This window comes from Phoca vitulina, unplaced genomic scaffold (assembly GCF_004348235.1).
Source record: "Phoca vitulina isolate PV1807 unplaced genomic scaffold, GSC_HSeal_1.0 scaffold2, whole genome shotgun sequence".
Classification (NCBI taxonomy): domain Eukaryota; kingdom Metazoa; phylum Chordata; class Mammalia; order Carnivora; family Phocidae; genus Phoca; species Phoca vitulina.
In genome coordinates this window covers 44,812,417-44,832,275 of record NW_022589705.1, presented here as the reverse complement: position 1 = coordinate 44,832,275, position 19,859 = coordinate 44,812,417, and the positions used below count along the sequence as shown (strand labels likewise).

General features: G+C 36.9%; 1 protein-coding gene and 1 pseudogene across 10 annotated transcripts in view; one reads left to right on the top strand and one right to left on the bottom strand.

The window, feature by feature from the left end:
- Positions 1–19,859, top strand: part of LRRC7 (leucine rich repeat containing 7) — a 533,169-nt gene that overhangs the window by 210,598 nt on the left and 302,712 nt on the right. The window lies entirely within an intron of this gene.
- Positions 114–7,317, bottom strand: LOC116645887 (annotated as a pseudogene).

Genomic DNA, 19,859 nt, shown 5'->3' with positions numbered 1-19,859 from the left:
CACGAGCAGGGGGAGAGGCAGAGGGAGAGGGAGAAGCAGGCTCCCCGCTGAGGGCAGAGTCCAACACAGGGCTCGATCCAGGACCCTGGGATCATGACCTGAGCCCAAGGCAGACACTTAACCACTGGGTCACACAGGCGCCCCTGAATTATGCCTTATTTTAATTTAAAATGGCCTCCATGAAAATACAGATTAAGATCAATATCGGTGGGTTGAGATCATGTTTGGAAAAAAAAAGGGAAGATATGACACTCTATTCTAGAAGTAAAATTTTTATGTTGTACGTTAAGGAAACATTGTTTTAAAACCTTGAATTATGTGTTCTAAGTCTAAGAAATACTTTTACACACATACACACACACACACACACACACACACACACACACCACACACAGAATTAATACTAGTATGAAAAACATGCTGTTATTTCTGGAATTTGGCATCTTTGATTATTACAGACATCACTGAATATATGGCATATAAGTATAAGCATAGTAGAGCTAAAAATTTAACTATCAAACTTTGCACACACACACTGCCATTATGACATTCTGCATGCAAAGAAAATACCTTCTGTCTCCTGTTTTCCACTGCAGAAAAGAATGGATGATAAAAGATTAGCTAACACAGACCAAGGCCACACAACAAAGAGGTTCAAAATCTAAACCACTATATATTAATGATCATCTAAATAAGTGACTCACATTAAGTAGTCAGCATAGCATTTACCTGTGAAGGATTTACACAACGGCTCAGAGGGAAAAAATGTCTTGCAATACATGTCCATTGCTTATGCTAAAAAAATGCGTATTAAATACCCAGGAACCAGGAAAAGAAACTTCCATAATAAAAACTCACTTCGTTATCAAATTCTGAGGATAATTGCTGATCAAACCAAATCATGAATAATTATTTTCACTTAGGATTATAAATTATGGTATTAATATAATACTTCAGAGGCAGGAACGATTTAATGTGTACTTCAAAACTAATGTACTTCATTTTTGACAACCAAAGTGTATAGTGGTGTCTTGGATTTGGGGCCAGGAGGTCTGGGTCAGGCCTAAAAAAAGTTCTAACTGTATGGATTGCCATACAGATGCGTATCAAGTAAAGGTTGGCATGAAATGGGCAGTTTCTCCCAAAGACTTTCTTGAGGGCAGAGATGGCATCTTATTCATCTTTGCCTCCCTGTACACATGGTGACTTTCACATAATGGATATTCAAACTCTTTCTTGTCACTGCCAGGTAAAACAAGGTAGAGAACTTTATGTACTACAGGACTTGATTAGCAAAATGGTATAAGGTTTAAACGACTCATAAATGTGACATTTAGCTCTAATTTAGAAAAATAAGTATTTTTTTAGAGCAGCTCCATCTAAGATTGCCAGATAAATAAAGGACATCCATTGAAATTTGAATTTTAAACTTTTTTAAAAACCAGAAAATTTTTGGTATAATTATGCCCCAAATATTGCATTTGATATATTTACACTAAAAAAATAGTTATTTAACTTGACATACTGTATTTTTATTTGTTGAATCTTGAGAGCCCTAAGCCAATCTAGTTATTTAGTCTTTTTCTAGATCCATGCAACAGATTCTGTAAGACAAATAGTAAAAAACATGGTTTATCAATCAAGTATTTATTTAATATCTATATTACTACACAGTGTTTGAGGCTTTAGGTGGGTACAAGAGAAATCAATCTCAATCCTTACTCTCAATGATCTAACCACCTAATCACAGAGAAAACTGAAGCATTAGAGGCAAAAGCATGATAATGTGTAATCAGAGCCAAAAAGCCAAATACCATTGTAGAGAAGAGTTTCATTCTTGCAGGGGGTGCAGGAGGGCTTGACCAAAAGGTAAAGATGCAAAGATTAAGATGGTACATATAGAGAGGGTGAGGAGAGGGACAGCAGAGCTGTGAAGAGTCTGAAACTGCAGGTACACCTGAGGGAGTGCCAACAGTATGTAAGTAGAGTAGGGAGAGCATGGAGGACCCAGATTATGAAAGGTCTTGAGAGTCACGCAGCATTGTTTGACTCGATGAATTAGGCAGATAGTGTCATCGGAGAGTCTTATATATCATGTAAGTCACCAGGAGCCTACTTAAGCTTGGATTAACAATACATAAAAATAATACAAGTGAACCAAAGATTCAATATAATTTCCCAGTGTATTGAATTGAGGAGAAATTGTTATCTTTTATTATGGCATGCTTTATATATTTCAAAGATCTTTCACATAATCTCTCAAGGTTTCTTTGAATTCCCAAAATCAAGGTGTTGTTTTCATAAAACAGCCCTGTGTTACTTTCTTCTAATGTATTTGATATTGAGATATGATCTAAATTGTCTGACATTGAGACATGATCATTATAGTACATGGATATATTTGTGCATATTAGAAAAACAGGAAGTTAAACAAAAACTCTTGGTTTTTCTGGGAAGGGCTTGAAAGTCCTAACTTATTCTTAGGTCTCATTGGCCTTAATTGTGTTACATGTTTATTGCTGATCCAGTCCCTTTGCTATAGAATCCACTATGGCAAGAAAAATAAGGTTACTTTGATTGAATTAAACAATGATGGGCCATCTCTGTGGATTTGTGATTGTTGGCCACAACACAAAGGAAAGGAATGCAAGGACCGTGGGGGAGATTACCAGAGTGTACACTACAAACAAAATGTTATACAGTCATTGTTTCATGAGGAAAAGTAGACAAAGTCTACTTTAGGGAGTTTAATCTTCAAATTTAAATTAAATAAAACCTCTTTTCTCTGCCATTTTATTTTATTGTTTTCTTTATGTTTCCCTGGCATTGTTACTATGGTGATTTCAAATATGTTGAGTAAATGAGATAGCTATTTGTTTTTTTTGATATTACATTATGGAAAGAATTGCCTTTTGTAAATGTTTTTAAATTTTTTTCTTTCTGATATTTTATACAGAGAATATTCTAGCTGGCCCAGAATTGCTACTGTAAGATGTTATACAACAGGTATAGAACAGAGTCAAGGTTAATGACATTGGAAAAAGATATGTCAAGACTATGTCAGAAGAGATGCAAAAATAGATAGGAAAGAACAGGAAGTTTTTTGATTAGAAATGGTTCAATCTGTGTTACTTAATTTGCTGTAGTAAAAGGTAAAAATACAAAATGACATGCCTTTCACACAGTAATAGAAAACCCACACAGCTTATAATTTAGTACTGTTTTGCTTATTATTTTGAACCAGAAACTTAAAATTATAGACAGAGTAATAGACCATAACAGGGGCATATTATATATGAAGTAGTGTGGGAAGACAAAAGTTAAAAAAAAAAAAGCAATAAAGAGAAAAACTGTTGAGAAACTTTTTGAAACTGAAGAGGAACCTTAAAAAAGAGAATAGAAATAATTTGGAAAAGTTAATATGTGACCAAAATTGAAAGATATAAAGAGTGAATTTGCCAGGTGAGATCCATTTTTTTGTTGTTGTTGTTTATAAAGTAAAAATTCAGTTTATTCATCTGTTTATGACACAGTACACAAGAGGCAAAGTGTTTCACATCATAGATTTCACTTCCAACTCCTTGGAATGTTCATTTCTTTGGCTAAAAGGAGAGACTAGACATGAGACGCAGGCAATGCTTAGGCAACTGACAAGGATGGGGAGGGGGTGATGCTAACACTATCCTCACGGGGACAGGCACAAAGCATCTGTTAGTCACAAGCTATTTTCTAGAACTGTTAGCTGGAAACAAAGGAGCACCACTGCTGGGTGCTCATCCGTCGTGGGCCTCAGTCATCCCCACCACACAGGTACAGCAGTGCTTTCTGGTAGTCACCCTTCGTGTCTTGCTGGATGTAGTAGTACAGGGACTTGCTGTACTTTCTCTTGAATTCAGACCTAATTTTCAACATGTCCACTTCACTGCGAGAGACCATGATTCTAATCAGGACTTTATCATGAGTCCCCTTGCCTTTCATGGAGTCTTACAGCCAGTCAGCAAAATACAGGGGCTTGTTCTGAATGTACTGGACCAGGTTCAGGAAAGCATTTTCTAGGTCTCCTTTGACCTCCTTCTTGATGCTCTCCAGCATGTCATAAGGGCTGTAGCTCTTGTACCTTTCAAATACTTTCTGGAGGTGACACATACTCTGCTCAGTCATGATGCTGATCCACTTGGGCACATCAGTTCCTTTCCTCTTCACTCCAGCATCATAGAGATCCCGGGCATCTTGGTCAATCAGTTCATAATCAATGACAGAGCCATCTTCTGCTCTTCTACCCTTTGCAAGAGCAACCATCAGCTTGCAGAAGTCACCAGATGTGTCAGAAACGATGTCCTTCTCCAGATCAGTCTTGTACATTTCTTTGTAGACTCTGTTAATTTTCTAAAGCTCTTGGTTGGTCCTTGAGCAGATGATCTCAATGAGGGAGTCCTCGTCAGTCCCCAGCCCCTTCATGGAGGCTTTCAGCTCAGAAGCATCATACTGAGCAGGTGTTTTCAAAAGGCCCAAAATCACGGTCTCCAGGTGGCCGGACAAGGCTGACTTGAGTGCTGATGCAAGTTCCTTTTTGGTCCTTCTCTGGTAGGCGAAGGCAATATCCTGTCTCTGTTCATTGCTGCGGTTGGTCAAAACGTTGACAATGGTGACCTCATCCACACCTTTGGTCTTGATGGCCGTTTCAATGTTCAGAGCATCACACTCAGCATCAAAATTGGTGTATGCTTTGACCGACCCTTATGCACTTGGGGGCGTGGAGTGATCACCCTCCAAGCTGAGCTTGCAGAGAATTTCGTGAACAGTAGACATTTTGAAGGAAGCTGGGCCCGGCACCGAGAGCTGCAAGCGTCCCCAGTTGTAGAGCCAGGTGAGATCAATTTAACCACATTTTAAAAGAGGATGGAATGAAATCTGAAGCACCAGACTTAGAAAATTTTCTCTGTATTAAACTTTACAATCTACCCTTGAAATATTTTAGAGATTAAGAACCTAACCTTTGGACCCAGACAAACCTAGGATTAGATTTTAACACTGCTGTTTGGTTGGGAAGATATTTTATTTTCTGGGAGTCTCAGTTTCTTCATTAGCAAAAATAGGAAGATAATAGAGGTTCCTAGTGGTTAGATAGATTATAGATAATAGGTAGATAAGTAGATAAATGAGTATTGGGTGAGATAATACATATGGGATACCTGAAATAGAGAAATATCCAATAATCAATATTCATCATTCTCTTATCACAGATGAAGGATAATTCCCATTTTAATTACCCTGAGTAAAACAAAAGTAAGATTTTGTAACATCTCAACATAGTTCTGGGCATTGACTCTCTAGCAAAAAATTGTGTGGCATGACTTTATCTCTAAAATCTCCAAGGATAGCTTCTAGGAAATCAATTCCCTGCCTCTAATGGGTGTAGGTTTTTGACTCTACCAGCTGCACCAACACATTTGTGATAACACCACTGTTTACGCAGAAAATTTCCCTGACTCACAGAATCACAATGTTGTATTATATTTGAATAGATGCAACCTTGGAGATTATTTGATTTAGCCCTCAATTATTACTAATAAGCGAATCTAGGCCTAGAAAGTTAATTAACTTCTTTTAGGCCACGTGGGATGTTAGATTCTTATCCAAAACTATTACCAAAGACTATGTATTCATTAGGATAGAATATGTTATGCTACAGTAACAACAAATCAAAAGCCCAGTGTGTAATTGAACAAAAGTTTTGCTTGGTTTCCTATGAGTGTTTCCAGGAAGCACTGCCCTTTAGGAACCCAGTGTTAACTAATCTAACTGTCCACCCAATGCAGAAATGTCCCCTTATTATTTCTCTTGCAACAGTCATCCAATCTCTTCATGGACATTTCTATTAGTGGAAGAAAGCACTAAATTAAGAAGCAGACCACTGTATTATTGGAAAATTCAGGTTATTAGAATGTTCTGCAATATGTTAATGATGTTTGCCCATACCCATCCATCTATCTCAATGCCTAAAACTGGGCTAGGCACTTGGGGTGATACAAAGATTATTAAGGCATGCCCTCTCTGGACAAGGAGCTATGCTTCTGGCATTACTGCCCTGATCCTTAGAATATTTTAAAGGAATTCATATACTTTGCCTTAAACTTCTGTTTTTCCAAGACAAGTTTCCAAATTTTTTTGACCATTTTTCAAAGACATGCTTTCTAAATGCTTCGCCATTTTAGTTACATTTCTCTGGGCACATTCTAATTATTAGCTTGGTTTTAGACATTGATATATCAAATAAAAATATCTGTCCACGTGGAGGTATTCAACAGAGGAATAAACAAAATGTAATGGAACTCAGGAGAGAGGTCAGAGTTGGAGATGAATGTAAGAGTTATCCACTTAGAGGTGAGAATTAAAACCAGGAGACAAGATAATGTCCCTGAGAAAGAAAGGAAAAAGAAAATTGCTGAGAAACAAATAATTAAACTATAAAAATCAAAATCCTGGTACTAACCCACCATAGGAACTTGCCTAGAAATTACCTGTGTTTTCCCCAGTATCATGGCAACTGTGTGTACAGGGATAAAATTGGGAAATTTTATTATGCTCTTGTTGGTAAAAACTCCATGGGTAAGAGAAATATGGCATCTCAATTGATTTTGATCTGGATGTTTATAGCTTACAAAAACCTATTGGCTCATAATGAATAGAAGAAAAGGATATAGCCTCAACTGTGTGGTACTATCAAAGCTAATTCTAGAAATTTCCAATCTTCCAAGCCTTTTAAAATTTAAGGTCATGAGCATTTTACTTGTAAAATATGAGTTTTATATATTAGAAAGGAGAGGTTCTAGCGTCCTATTGGAATGCCATAAAACACCCTCAGAGGGACACAAAACAGGTGAGATATAGGGAAGTCATACAACTATTTTTAAATAATTAGGAAGAAGACCAAAGAAACAAATATTCATTTGAATATTAAACTATACATTCTTAAAACTTGTTAATTTTCTGGAGGCATATTGATAATGTCTTCATCTGGCCTCTCTTGCCTCAGCCTGACCCAGATCAGTAGATCCCACACTTCTGGATTTCAAAATCCAGCAAAGTGTGGGAACTGACATTCCCTTTCTTTTGCTAAATAAACATTTTAAAAGTCTCATGCAAGACTTTTATTATTTTACTGTAAAAGAATACTTTCATAGCCAAATGTGGAAAACACTCATGCACAGAATAAATGGTATTCCTTCACAAGAAAAGATAGGCAGTAAACCTGTACTCTTTTTAAAAAAGAGTTTTTATTGAGTTTTATTGAGATATAATTTACATACATATCAAATTCACCCTTACAAAATATGTACAGTTTAGTGGTTTTATTATATTTACAGAATTGTAATGCCATCACCACTGTCTAATCATAGAAAATTTTAATCACCTTCCCCCCTCTCCCCAAAATACACTATACCTATTAGCAGTTACTCCGCATTCTCTGCTTCCCCTGGAAATCTTTCTCTATGGATTTGCCTATTTTGGATATTTCATATAAGTGGGATCATACAACATAGGGCATTTTGTGACTGGCTTTTTTCACTGAGCATCAGGTTTTCCAGTTTTACCAACCTCGTAGCATGTATCAGTATTCCATCCCTTTTTATTGCCAAATAGTATAACTTTGTATGGATATACCACAAGCCACTTTTAAAAAATAGGATATAACACTTTTTGAAATGCAGCCAAATTGCGAAAAACATTATTTTTCTGTAATGCATGTATGTAATTATTTTCTCAATACAAATGCATTGGTTTGGAGCTTTATAATCCATAGTACACATGAAGGTGAGCTCCGGTATCCAACTTCTTTCAGTATTTCGTTTTTAATTAAGCAGTTGTTTAAATTCAAGTTCATAAAGGTGTATGGAAAAAATGAAAGTAAACTCTTAACAATATACATCCAATATAGAATATTGTCAGTAAGCTGTGGGATGCCAGAAAAAAATGCCCCCCATATCTACAGTTGCTTCTCCAGGGAAACAGACAGATGCTGGGGAGCCAGGGGCCAGGCGAGGGCTACATTAAAAACCATTGCTTGGTGCCCACTGCACCATGGTTTCCACTCATACAGGACTGTGTAGCTGAAGCATTGGTTACCCAATATGAAGCAGTCAAGAATTTATCAAAGCAGGGATATTTTATTTTATTTTTTTTAAAGATTTTATTTATTCATTTGACAGAGAGAGAGAGAGCGCACAGCAGGGGGAACAGCAGAGGGAGAGGGAGAAGCAGGCTTCCTGTGGAGCAGGGAGCCCGATGTGGGGCTCGATCCCAGGACCTTGGGATCATGACCTGAGCCGAAGGCAGATGCTTAATGACTGAGCCACCCAGACACCCCGAATGCGGGATATTTTAGACTGATGAAAATTTTGTTGTGGCGTGGCTCCAGTCACTGAGCCCTGCATGGATACCAGAAAACTTCTTTGACTCTTCAGAAAATAAATGAGCAACAAAAATGCTCCTGAATTGTGCCAACAGCCAGCAGGTAAAATAGAGCTCAAAGTTAATGACAGGCAAATGGGCTCTGACAACTCTATTGTAGCTGTTTGTCCTGAGCCTACACAGAAAAGCCAAGCAAGCTCTCTGCTCAGAGACTTGGCCCCTGCTTTTCCCGCTGCCACCATTCCACATGGCCTGTGCCTTCTTCATTTCCTTCAGTCCTCTGCTCAAACATCACCTTACCAGAGAAGTTTTTCCCATTGTCTTATATGAAATAATAACACCTACCATCACCACCACCACTTCTTCCTCCCAACAAAATTTAAAACTTACACATATCTCTGGATTTCTTATACAATTCAATTGTGTTAACCAGTATTAAGATAACTGCCTAAATACTTTATCATTGTTATAAAACACCATAGATAGCTTCCTCCAATATGGTGTCTGTTATGTTACAAAGAGTAAGATCTTTGACAGTGACCAGAAGTAAGGAAGGACAGGAAAAGTTAGAGCACATCAGCATAGGACAGAGAAAATAAAACTCTCTCATTTAATGGTGGTTTGTTTGTTTAATTTTTGATGCGATCCTGGGGGTTGAAGTGAGGTGGGGAAATTTTTGTACCTCCTCTGCAATCCATGCCCTATTACCATGCATTCTGCATTGTTTTTTTACTCTCAAACTCTGAGTACTTTGTCCATAAAGATTAGATCTGCCACATGATATTTTCTCAAGTCAAGGAATGTATTCTCTGACTCTAAAACAGTCAAAGGTAACAAAGGAAGGATGTCATGGAGCATACTTTTACATGTATGGAATACTTTACGTGTAAAGAAATAAGTCCTTTAAAATCTCTTTCAGACTTAATGTTTTGTGATTCACTCATTTGAGTTTCCTTTTATTTTGTCTTATTTTATTTTATTAAAACTTTATTTATTTATTATTTGACAGAGAGAGAGAGAGAGAGTGCACCAGCATAAGCAAGGGGAGCTGTAGGCAGAGGGAGAGGGAGAAGCAGGCTTCCCGCTGAGCAGGGAGCCCAATGCGGGGCTTGATCCCAGGACCCTGGGATCATGACCTGAGCCCAAGGCAGATGCTTAACCGACTGAGCCACCCAGGCATCCTGAGATTCCTTTTAAAAATGATAAGCAACAGAAGGAAGCATCCTTTCTCTGCTCTCCCTCACAGTATAACCTTTAAGAAAGATGTGTATCTCCATCAGTAGTGAGTGTAATCACTGGTTATTATCATATAAGTACTACAATACAATATAAAGAGTCTGGAGAAAGAGGGCCTAGGTTTAACACAAGTTCTGATAAGAGTTAAAACCATGAAACTTCAGACATATTATTTAACCCCTTTGAACTTTAGCTTCTTCATTTGCAGTAGATGCTAACAAATTTGTTCCTGCTCACTTCTGAAGATTGTGGTGAGGATTAAATAATATAAAGTATCTGAAAACTCTAGGAAAACAGTAGAATGAAAAATAACTCTTGACTTAAGAGAAATGGCTTACTTTGGTAAAGATGAACATTTATTGGAAATATATCAGGGGCTCATTAATTTAATAGGATCCTGGAGAACTTTACATGGAAAAAGGATAAGAAACAAGAGAGCTCTGGATTGCTGCACAGAATCCTCAGCACCGTAGCATTAGGGGCCACACATTGCTGCTCTTGTGAGGAATGCGATCTCCAAACACCCCCACATAATCATGATGTTTGTTCGAGATTCAAATTCCAGATGCCTCCCCAATTAATATACAATGAGAGATGCCCTTAAAAGGAAGGTCAGGGTTCTAATGGAAAGAGAGGAATGGATGCTCGACAAGCAAAAAAGTGTCCTCCAATGTTATACATATCATATCTCTTCAATTTAATTGATTCTTTTTTTCTTTTTATTCACTGATATTTGCTACCTCTGATTTAGGAGTCTGAGGGCCTGTTTCTCTCAGGCCTTTAAATAACATTATTTGAAATCAAGGTCACTTTGCTAGTTTTGTGAGAAATCTAATGAGATCAAAGGAGCCACAGAAAAAATATTTTAGGGTGACAAATTTTGAGATGTTAGTTCATAATTCTGATTTTAGTTTATTAAAACTTGAATGATAATTGATTCTTTTTTTCTTCAACTCAAAAGGAATCTTTCAAAGTGAAAGGCACTACTTGTATCACTATAGTTGCTGATTAAACAATTGTCATGATTGAGAAATATGAAAAGCCTTGCTCTAAATTAAACAGGGCCTAAATTTACAAATGGAGAACATGACAACTGCTACTTGTTTAATAAAGTTGCCTCATTTTTTAAAATTGCACGCTAACAAATAATTCCTTAAGTATTTGTCTTTCAGAAACTCAGAATTATCCATAACCTTGGCATTTTACATAAGGAGCCACACACATATCTATGGAGAGCTCTCCTAAGATCCTGGGCTTAAATAAGGGGGAAAAAAAGACCTTTTCAACTCTGTCACACCCTCAAAGATATTCATGGTCCATTACTCTCTCCTCTGGTGCCAAAGGTATAGAATTTATCTGAGTATACAAAACCATCTCCAGAATGAAACTCACATGAGTGATGCATACATAATCAGAATTTGACTATGTTTACTCTCTTGCCTGAAGCATCTTTCTCCAAAAGTGTTCTTTTATTGCAATTATTTTGGCATTCAAATGCACAGGTTTTTTTTTTTCAATAAATAAATAATGTAGGTGGACTCCATAGGGGCTCAAAAGAAAGTGAGATGAAGGACAAATTTGTAAAAAACATAGTTTATATGTGGAAAATTTTAGATCATTTTTATCTTACTCTGATTTCTATTTTTGTTTAAAATATTTTACTGTTTCAAAGGTTTATAGTATCAACATCTCTTATTTATGTTTCAGTGAGAAACTAGGACATCCAGAGTACCCCAGTCATTTTTTGAACTGTTTTACAATCGTCCAACTAAAGTCTTACTCGTCATATCACTTTTTTTATCCTATCACTTATCTCTATCCTTTACCCAATATCAAATCTTGTTGAAATCTGATTAAGCAACCCATTTGTTGATTTTTACTGCCAATTTTTTGAAATGGTATTAAAAAACAAATATTAGGTAAAATATATTCATTGATTTGTTCATTCATCCAGCAAACATTTCTTCAGTACCAGTTATGTGCAGGCAACTGTTCTAGGTACCAGAGATATATTATTGAGCAAGACCTAGAAGTTCCTATTTTCATAAAATCTACATTGCTGCAAAAGAAGAATGGAAGTAATTTTTAAAAATTTTTTATTGTTATGTTAATCACCATACATTACATCATTAGTTTTTGATGTAGTGTTCCAGGATTCATTGTTTGTGCATAACACCCAGTGCTCCATGCAGAACATGCCCTCTTTAATACACATCACCAGGCTAACCCATCCTCCCACCCCCCCTCCCCTCTAGAACCCTCAGTTTGTTTTTCAGAGTCCATCGTCTCTCATGGTTCATCTCCCCCTCCAATTTCCCCCCCTTCATTCTTCCCCTCCTGCTATCTTCTTCTTTTCTTTTTTCTTAACATATATTGCATTATTTGAAACAAATAATGGAAGTAATTTTTAAAAGAAAATGTAAGATAGCAGCAAGTGCCATGATGAAAATAAAGGAGGGCAATTATGTTGAGTTTTGGATGACAGAGAGTAGACAACCATGCAGATTTGAGAAAGAACAGTCCCAGGAGAAGGAATACTCTAGGGCAGGAATGAGAGTGGCATGTTCAAGGAGCAGAAAGAAGGTAGGGGTGTAATGCATGAGAGGAAGAACAGTACAAGATGCAGATGCAGGAGATAGTTAGTGGAGCTAAATCATGCAAATTCAAGTAAGACAGGGAGGAACTTAAGATTTCATACTAGGTAAGATCAGGGGCCACTGAAGTATTTTAAGGAAAAGGGTGATGTGAAATAACTTATATTTGTAAAATACCACTCTGGCTGCAGTGTGGGAATACACTGTGGCTAGTGGAGAGTGAAGGTAAGATTAGAGGCTATGGTAGTTATTCAGGTGAGAAGTTGGTGGCTTCAACTAGGTTGAGAGCAGTGAAGAAAAAGAAGCATTTAGAGAACACTTTGTCAGTAAAATTAATAGGATTTGCTAATGGCATGGATTTGAGAGGTTGGAGAGAAGGACCTGCATAGAGATTTAGAAAGAGTTGCTATTGCTAAAGGAAAAGAACAAGGAGAGAAAGGGCTGCTGTGGGTATAGGAGGAAACCATGTGTTGTCTTGGAAGCCAGAAGAGAACAGAAGGTGTTTTAAGAAGAGGGAGTGGTAAACTAAGAGACTGACTAAAATGACAGAGGAGGGAACCAATGTATTTGGTAGTGTGGAAGTAATTAGTGACCCTGATAAGAGTAGTAGGGCAAAAACCCAATGAAGTAGGTTGAAAAGAAAATGGTGGAGATACACATATTTCTTAAAGCTATACTTTGAGGGAGAGCAGAGAAATGAAACAAGCTAAAGAGATGTTTGAGGTTAAGTATTTTCTTTATTTGTGTGTTTGTTTTCAAGGTCAATGACATTAGAACACATTTGCACACTAATAAGAATAAATTAGAAGAAAATAATTCCAGGTCCTGAAAGCAAAAAGACATAGGATTTACAGAATGCGTGAAGGGGTTGCCTTTGAGAAGAATAGGCATGCTTCCTCCATTTTAATGAGAGAGAAAGAAGAAAATATAGATACAGATGATGGTTTGTAGGACTTGAGGGACAAGAATGATATTGAAATTTGATTCAAATTATAGAGGTTTCAATGTGTTAAAGAAATGCTTGAACAATTGAACTGATAGCATGGGAAGTGGCAATCTTTAAGTGAGCTGAAAGGGTGGAAGAATGGGGTGCATGAAGTTTAGGATTACAGAGGAATATAATTTACAAAGGGAATTGAGGGCCTTAAATATATAAAGTAGCTATATTTTATAAAATTATTTCTTGACATGGTGGGTAGTCCAAAAACAGATGCAAGACACAAGTTAAAATTACATTAGCTTATGTGCCTGGACCAGTGTGATAGCTGTAGAAACAGTAAAGAAGAAAACAAGTGACAAAGCAAGTAAAGAGAAGGCAGGAAGTGCAATGGATATTTATTGAGCACCTACTGTGTGCCTGGCCCTTCATATGCAATAATAGCTCTTTTGTCCTCAGAACAACCCTGACAAACAGGTTTTGTTTTCATTTTAACTGTAAGGGCACGGAAGCACAATGAGGTTGAAGAATTTACCAAAGGTTATACAACTAAAAAATTCAAATTTGGCCTATATCACTCCAAATCCTTTTCAATTCACTAATCCGAAGGAAGACCTTTCAGAATTTGGCATTTTGCTAGATTTGGGGATGAACAAGGAGGGATTAAAGTTGATAAGATTTTCATCCTGGAGACCTGGGAAAGTAACACTATTAAAAAATATATTGGAAGAGGTTATTGTGTAGAAAAACATGACAAAATGTGTTTTAGATGCATACTATGTGATATCAACTAAGATTCTCAAAAAGATACCAGAAGATAGTGATAGATCTGCAGTCAAATGCTCTACCACTGAGCTATACCCCCGATAGTGATAGATCTGAAAGAGCCTCACCAGATCAGGACTGGAAATACATATCTATTCTTTACCCAGAGATCTGAAACAAGGAGCCATGTTTTGCTTGGCCTGCCTATTCTTTTTTTTTTTTTCTTAATGCATTAGTGGTCAACTTATAAAATGCCAGATTTTATCAAAAAGTCCAGATTCCTGGCTTGTCTTTAAAAAAAAAAAAAAGGAAGAAGGAAGATCTGGTAGAGTCCATATTCCTAATTGGTAACGATTAGGTAGAACTGAGGATTGTTGGGCTCTTTTGATGAAGCAGATCTAGTTTGCCACAGATTCCACCCAAGCTGCCCCCTAGCACTGAAGTTATCTACCTAGCTCCTGCAGAAAATTGGAGTTTGCAACCTATTATAGATATTTATTAATTTTTTCATGAAAAAATAATTATTTACTTTGTGCCTGATACTTCCTTAGTCCCTGGGAAAACAGCTGTTGAACAGATGTATGTACTCTGTAGCATGAAAGGCAGACATTGAACAAGTAATTGGGTCTATCTGGCAATAGCAAAATCAGAAATATAGTTTGGAAAGTTCTAGCTGCACAAAGAGTAGAAATAAAAGAATAGGCCCAGAGGCAAAGAGAGCAGTTAGGCAAAACTTATAGAAACCTGTGGGAGGTGATGATGACCTGGCCTCTGATAGTAATGCTGAGGATGGAACAAAGGACATGGGTTAGAAATGCTTTTTGGAGGCAAAACTTACTGGATTCAGTCATCTGTTTCATATTTATATTTCAAGGGAAGAGGCAAAGTGAGTCACACACAGGTGACTCTCAGGTTTCTACTAGAGAATGTGGGAATAAACCAACAGACAGAAGGTATGGAATTTGGGAAACTAGAGCCCAGTTCAGAGGACTAGCAAATGAATATCTATGGAATCCATATGCATATCACACTGAGAGAGCAATCTGTCCAGACTGGAGCCTGCTACACAGGATGCAGGAGTGAGTTCCTTCAGAATCAAAATAAGATAAAATTTATCTGATGTGCTTTAGCATTTGGAAATATAATTGCTGGACATTTGACAAAGCTGTTTGAGCGTTTGGAAAAAAATAAGGATAAATGCATAGAAAACCAAGCAAATAAAACATGAAGCAATTTCAGAAAAAAATCTTTTATGAGTAAACAACACAGTGTACAAATAAACATTATTAATATCAGCATTAACTACTGATTTAACAAGAACTTTGGATGTGACTATACTGGGAAGATGAAGAAAAAGCAAGAAAGTGATGATGGGATGGTAAGAAATGATAATAGTTTTTCAACTGCCATAATATGAGATACACTTGACCCTTGAACAACACAGAGGTTAGGGGCACCAACCCCAGCACAGTCAAAAATCCACATATAACTTTTGACTCTCCCAAAACTTATCTACTTATAGCCTGCTGTTGACCTGAAGCCTTGCCAATAATACAACGGTTGGTCAACATATGTTATGCTATATGTGTTATATACTAAATTCTTACAATAGAATAAGAGAAAATAAAATGTTACTAAGAAAATTATAAAGAGAAAATACACTTACAGTACTGAACTGTATTAACAAACACCCACAGATAAGTGGACCTTTGCAGTTTAACCATGTTGTTCAAAGTTAACTGTAAAAAGGCAATGTCTGCAATTGATAAAACAAGATATAGAAATACATGTGTATTCTCTAGAAATATAGAAGAAAATACAAGAAATAATAGCTTAAAAAGTTGAAAGCAACTACCTCTAGAAGAGGGATTGTAGGATGCAAAGGAGAGGACAAAGAACTGATGTAATGCCTTTATAAAAATAAAAATTAATTTAAAAAAAAATTAGAAGAAAGAATTGAGCTGGAAGAGGAAACCCAGGGTTAACCTTTTGCTGGATCTGACCATATCGTGGTCCTTTTGAAAATGATCTGTAAGATGCAGTGACAAAAGTAAATGTCCAATGCTCAAGTAAATTATAAAGTATCATTTGAGAAAATTGAATGACATAAAAAGTAAAAATGTAAATGTAAAAAGCAGGTCAGTATCTGCTATCTATTCTTTCCATTAGTTCTTATAATAGTTGTTAACTGATTATAACATGTTTTAATGTTATTCGTTTCCTGGCTCAGTCCTTAGTATATGAAGTGGTTCTAAATCAGAGAAGGCATTTTACTAATGCAGCAATTTGGCCTCACTTCTGGAATGGAGTCAGCCTTTAGGGAACTGATAGAGGATTTTTTCTCTAGAGTATAAAAGAAGTTGCTTCATCTCTTATTTGCTTGTTTTGTTTTTTTTTTTATACATTTATCCCCTAAATTTCTAGAGCAATTAGAGCATAAATTCTCTATAAAATGTTTTATTACACTCTAGAGAAATAATCCCCCATCAGTTCCCTAAAGGCTGATTTCATTCCAAAAGTGAGTCCAAATTGCTGCATTAGTAGAATGCCCTTTCTGATTTAGAAGCACGTCAAGATCCAATTGTTGACCAGGGAATCCTGGGAAGTCAGGCCATTCTCAGCTTGCTATGGGGACTTGGGATTCCTTCAGTGTGATTATGCGGCTGACCTTCCATAGAACTAGCCTCTAGTCATATGTAAAAAATCACCATGTGAACATTTGCTTCCAAAAATTAGTACAGATATGTGAGGCCATGAGTTAGGATCTACTATAGCATGCGTGTGCTACATTTTTCTAGAATGACAATTAATTAGAAAGATTTTTAAGACAGAAACATGAAAATGTTATGGAATCAAATGCAAAATTCATCTACATTGCAAAGATAACAAGTCATGTTCTCTGTATTCTGTTATTAGAGGTTACTGTGGCAGAAAAGTTTAAGAGACCCTCCACTAGACTTCAAAGATAATGAACTGTTTCCCAGGTGCTGAGAAATGATAGGACACAAGAGAAGCAAAGATATGAATAATGTAAACTCACACTTATTGCCTGTTAGCTGCTATTATTTAACTTTGAGGGTCAGCTCCAAAATTCCACTAAGAGCCTCTAGTTGTTGAGAGGAAGAGAAGTTAGAAGTGAAATGTCTGGTGAGGTAAAAAACACTAGGGCTTTAGAATCAGGCAGATTTGAATTTGCATCCCAGACAGGGGAAGGTTCTCCATCTCTGTTTCTCCCCTATTTAAGATAAAACATCTGCCTTGCAGGATTATTTGGCCAGCATCTTATTTTTGTCATTTATTGACCTTGTGGTAATTCTTATTTATTGTTATAGATTAAAAAATAATGTGTGTGAAGTATGGTTATGGGGCCTGGCAAAATGTCAATTGTTAGCAGCTATAGTACTGTAAAGAAGACCACAAGGCTGACATTTTTGTATAAAATGAGAAATGATAATCCACTTTATAGAAAGGAAACTATTTTCTTTTTTAAATTAACAGTGATGTAAACAGAGAAAATCTTTTGCAGATACCCATTCTTCCAAAATTTATGTGAAAATTAGTTTTTAAAAAAATCCTAGAGATATTCATCCTTTCCATACCGAGGTAATTTGCTGTTTCTGTAATGAACCCAAAATGGCAATAAATTGGTTAAATCTTGACCACAGGTTAGAGGAAATGCCAATATTCTATGTATCTCTTTAGAATCTTTTTGCTTGATTTCCTAGTAACAACTAGCCTCACTGTTGATTTTTTTCATTTTGGCATGAGTAATATGTGTGTGCGTGTGCGTGTGCATGTGGTATTTATTGCCTAGAGAGTTAACTCTGTTGTCTTTAAATTTTAAGCAAATTAATTAAACATTTGTTCTCTTTTTTTGAGGTGGCAATAAAGGTTAATTGTGTTAAATTTAACTCCCAGGGCTCTCAGTTGCCTCTTATCTATGTCAGTGGCCTTTAACAGGAATAAAGGTTCTCTTTCTTTGTTCTAAATGATTAAGAATTGACTACATAAAAGCTTGTAATATACATTCCACCACGTGAATTTACTCATTAATATCAATGATAACTCCTTCTGTCATTGCCATTGTCACCAGCCTGCCCAGGAGTTCTAGTTCTCTGGAGAAATGGAGCAGGGCAGAGGCCAACAGGGCAGGGCATGGGGGATGCTAACTGAAGTCTGAACTCTGTTTATAACAAGAGTTACAGGAACCAGGGAGCGAGAAGTTCTAAGGAGGGAGTGATGACATTGTCGAGGAATAGGGAAGCCAAGTAAGGCAAAAACTAGGTAATTCATTCATTTACTACCAGACAGTAAAGCTTTTTTTTTAACTATTGTTTTTATTAACATATACTGTATTATTAGTTTCAGAGGCAGAATTTAGTGATTCATCAGTTGCATATAACACCCAGTGCTCATTACATCAAGTGCCCTCTGCCAGCTCAGCCCTGTCTCTTAGTCTTCAGATTTATACGTGCTTTCTGGATTTACTTGAATATTCACACTCAACAACTCTAGTTTTCTTTTTTTTTAAGATTTTATTTACTTATTTGAGAGAGAGAGAGCGTGAGCCTACAAGCAAGGGGGAGGGGCAGAGGAAGAGGGAGAAGCAAACTCCCTGCTGAGCAGGGAGCAGACATAAGGCTTAATCCCAGGACCCTGGTATCATGCATGATTTGATCGGAAGGCAGACGCTTAACCAGGTGCCCCTCACCAAATCTAGTTTTCCCCCTTGAAACCCATCTTTTGTTCTATATTCTGTCTCAGTTAGTGACTGTCCATTCGGAAGCAATAGCAAGACCCTGTTATTTTCTCCCTACTTATTTACCTTCTGCATCAGATCAACAGCCAGTCCTGTCAGTTTTGCCACCTATATGTATCTAAATCTAATCTCACCTTTCCACCCTATCAACAGAGCGTTTGTCTGGCCCTCAGCATCTTTTAGCAAACTAATGGAACAGTTTCCTTATTGATAGGTCTTAAGGCTGCTTTTTTTTTTTTTTTTTGCCCCAATTTATTCTTCATACAGTCAACAGTAATATACCCAAGTGTAACTATGACCAGGCCACAACATAGGCTAAGACTATTCCCTGTCTTCCCTTTAACTTATAGAATAAAACCACACAGCTGAGCATATCATGCTAATGTGAGGCATTATTTCCCTACAGCCTCCCTCTCCTGTCTCTTACTTTTGCTGTCTTGTGAAGTGTCCCTCAAACACAAAGCTCTTTCTTGCCTCTAAGCTCGTGCTGTTTCTTCTGCCTCATATGCTCCCTTCAGAGTCTTCCGGGTTGTCACATCCTCCCACCACCCTCATCCTTCCCTCACGGGCAGTTATTTCACTCTCCGCTTTGCCTCCATGTTACCACATGTACAGTTCTAAGTGGCACTTACCAAACCTAAGATCATTATTCATTCGATACATATTTATGGAATACCTACTGGATTCTAATGAAATACAGTTGAAGAAGAAAGACATGAGGATATGGGACAGCGTCTATTTAATCTTTTTGTTTCAACAGGAAACACATTGTTTGGTTCAAAGTTAAGGTCTCACTAAATATTTGTTGCATAAGTAATTATAATATGATTCTGTAAAAGTGGATTGTAGAACTATTACACAGATTATATGAAACCACAGTAGAGAGACAACTAATCATGCTTTGCTGTGGGACTGGGGTCAGGGAATTCTGCTTGGCAGAAGTGCATTGTTAAAGGTTAAGACTAGAACACAATCCAACTGGGCTTTTTAAATGCTAAATTGAGCCTAGAGAAAATGTATGGAACTTGCTCAACAGTATGTGGTCAGTTAGGGTGGAGTCAGAATTCAAATCTAGGTTTGTTTGATTCCAAAGTTTATAATCATTCCACTATCAGTATAAGTGGAAAAGAGACTCCAACTCTATCATCTTTTATCT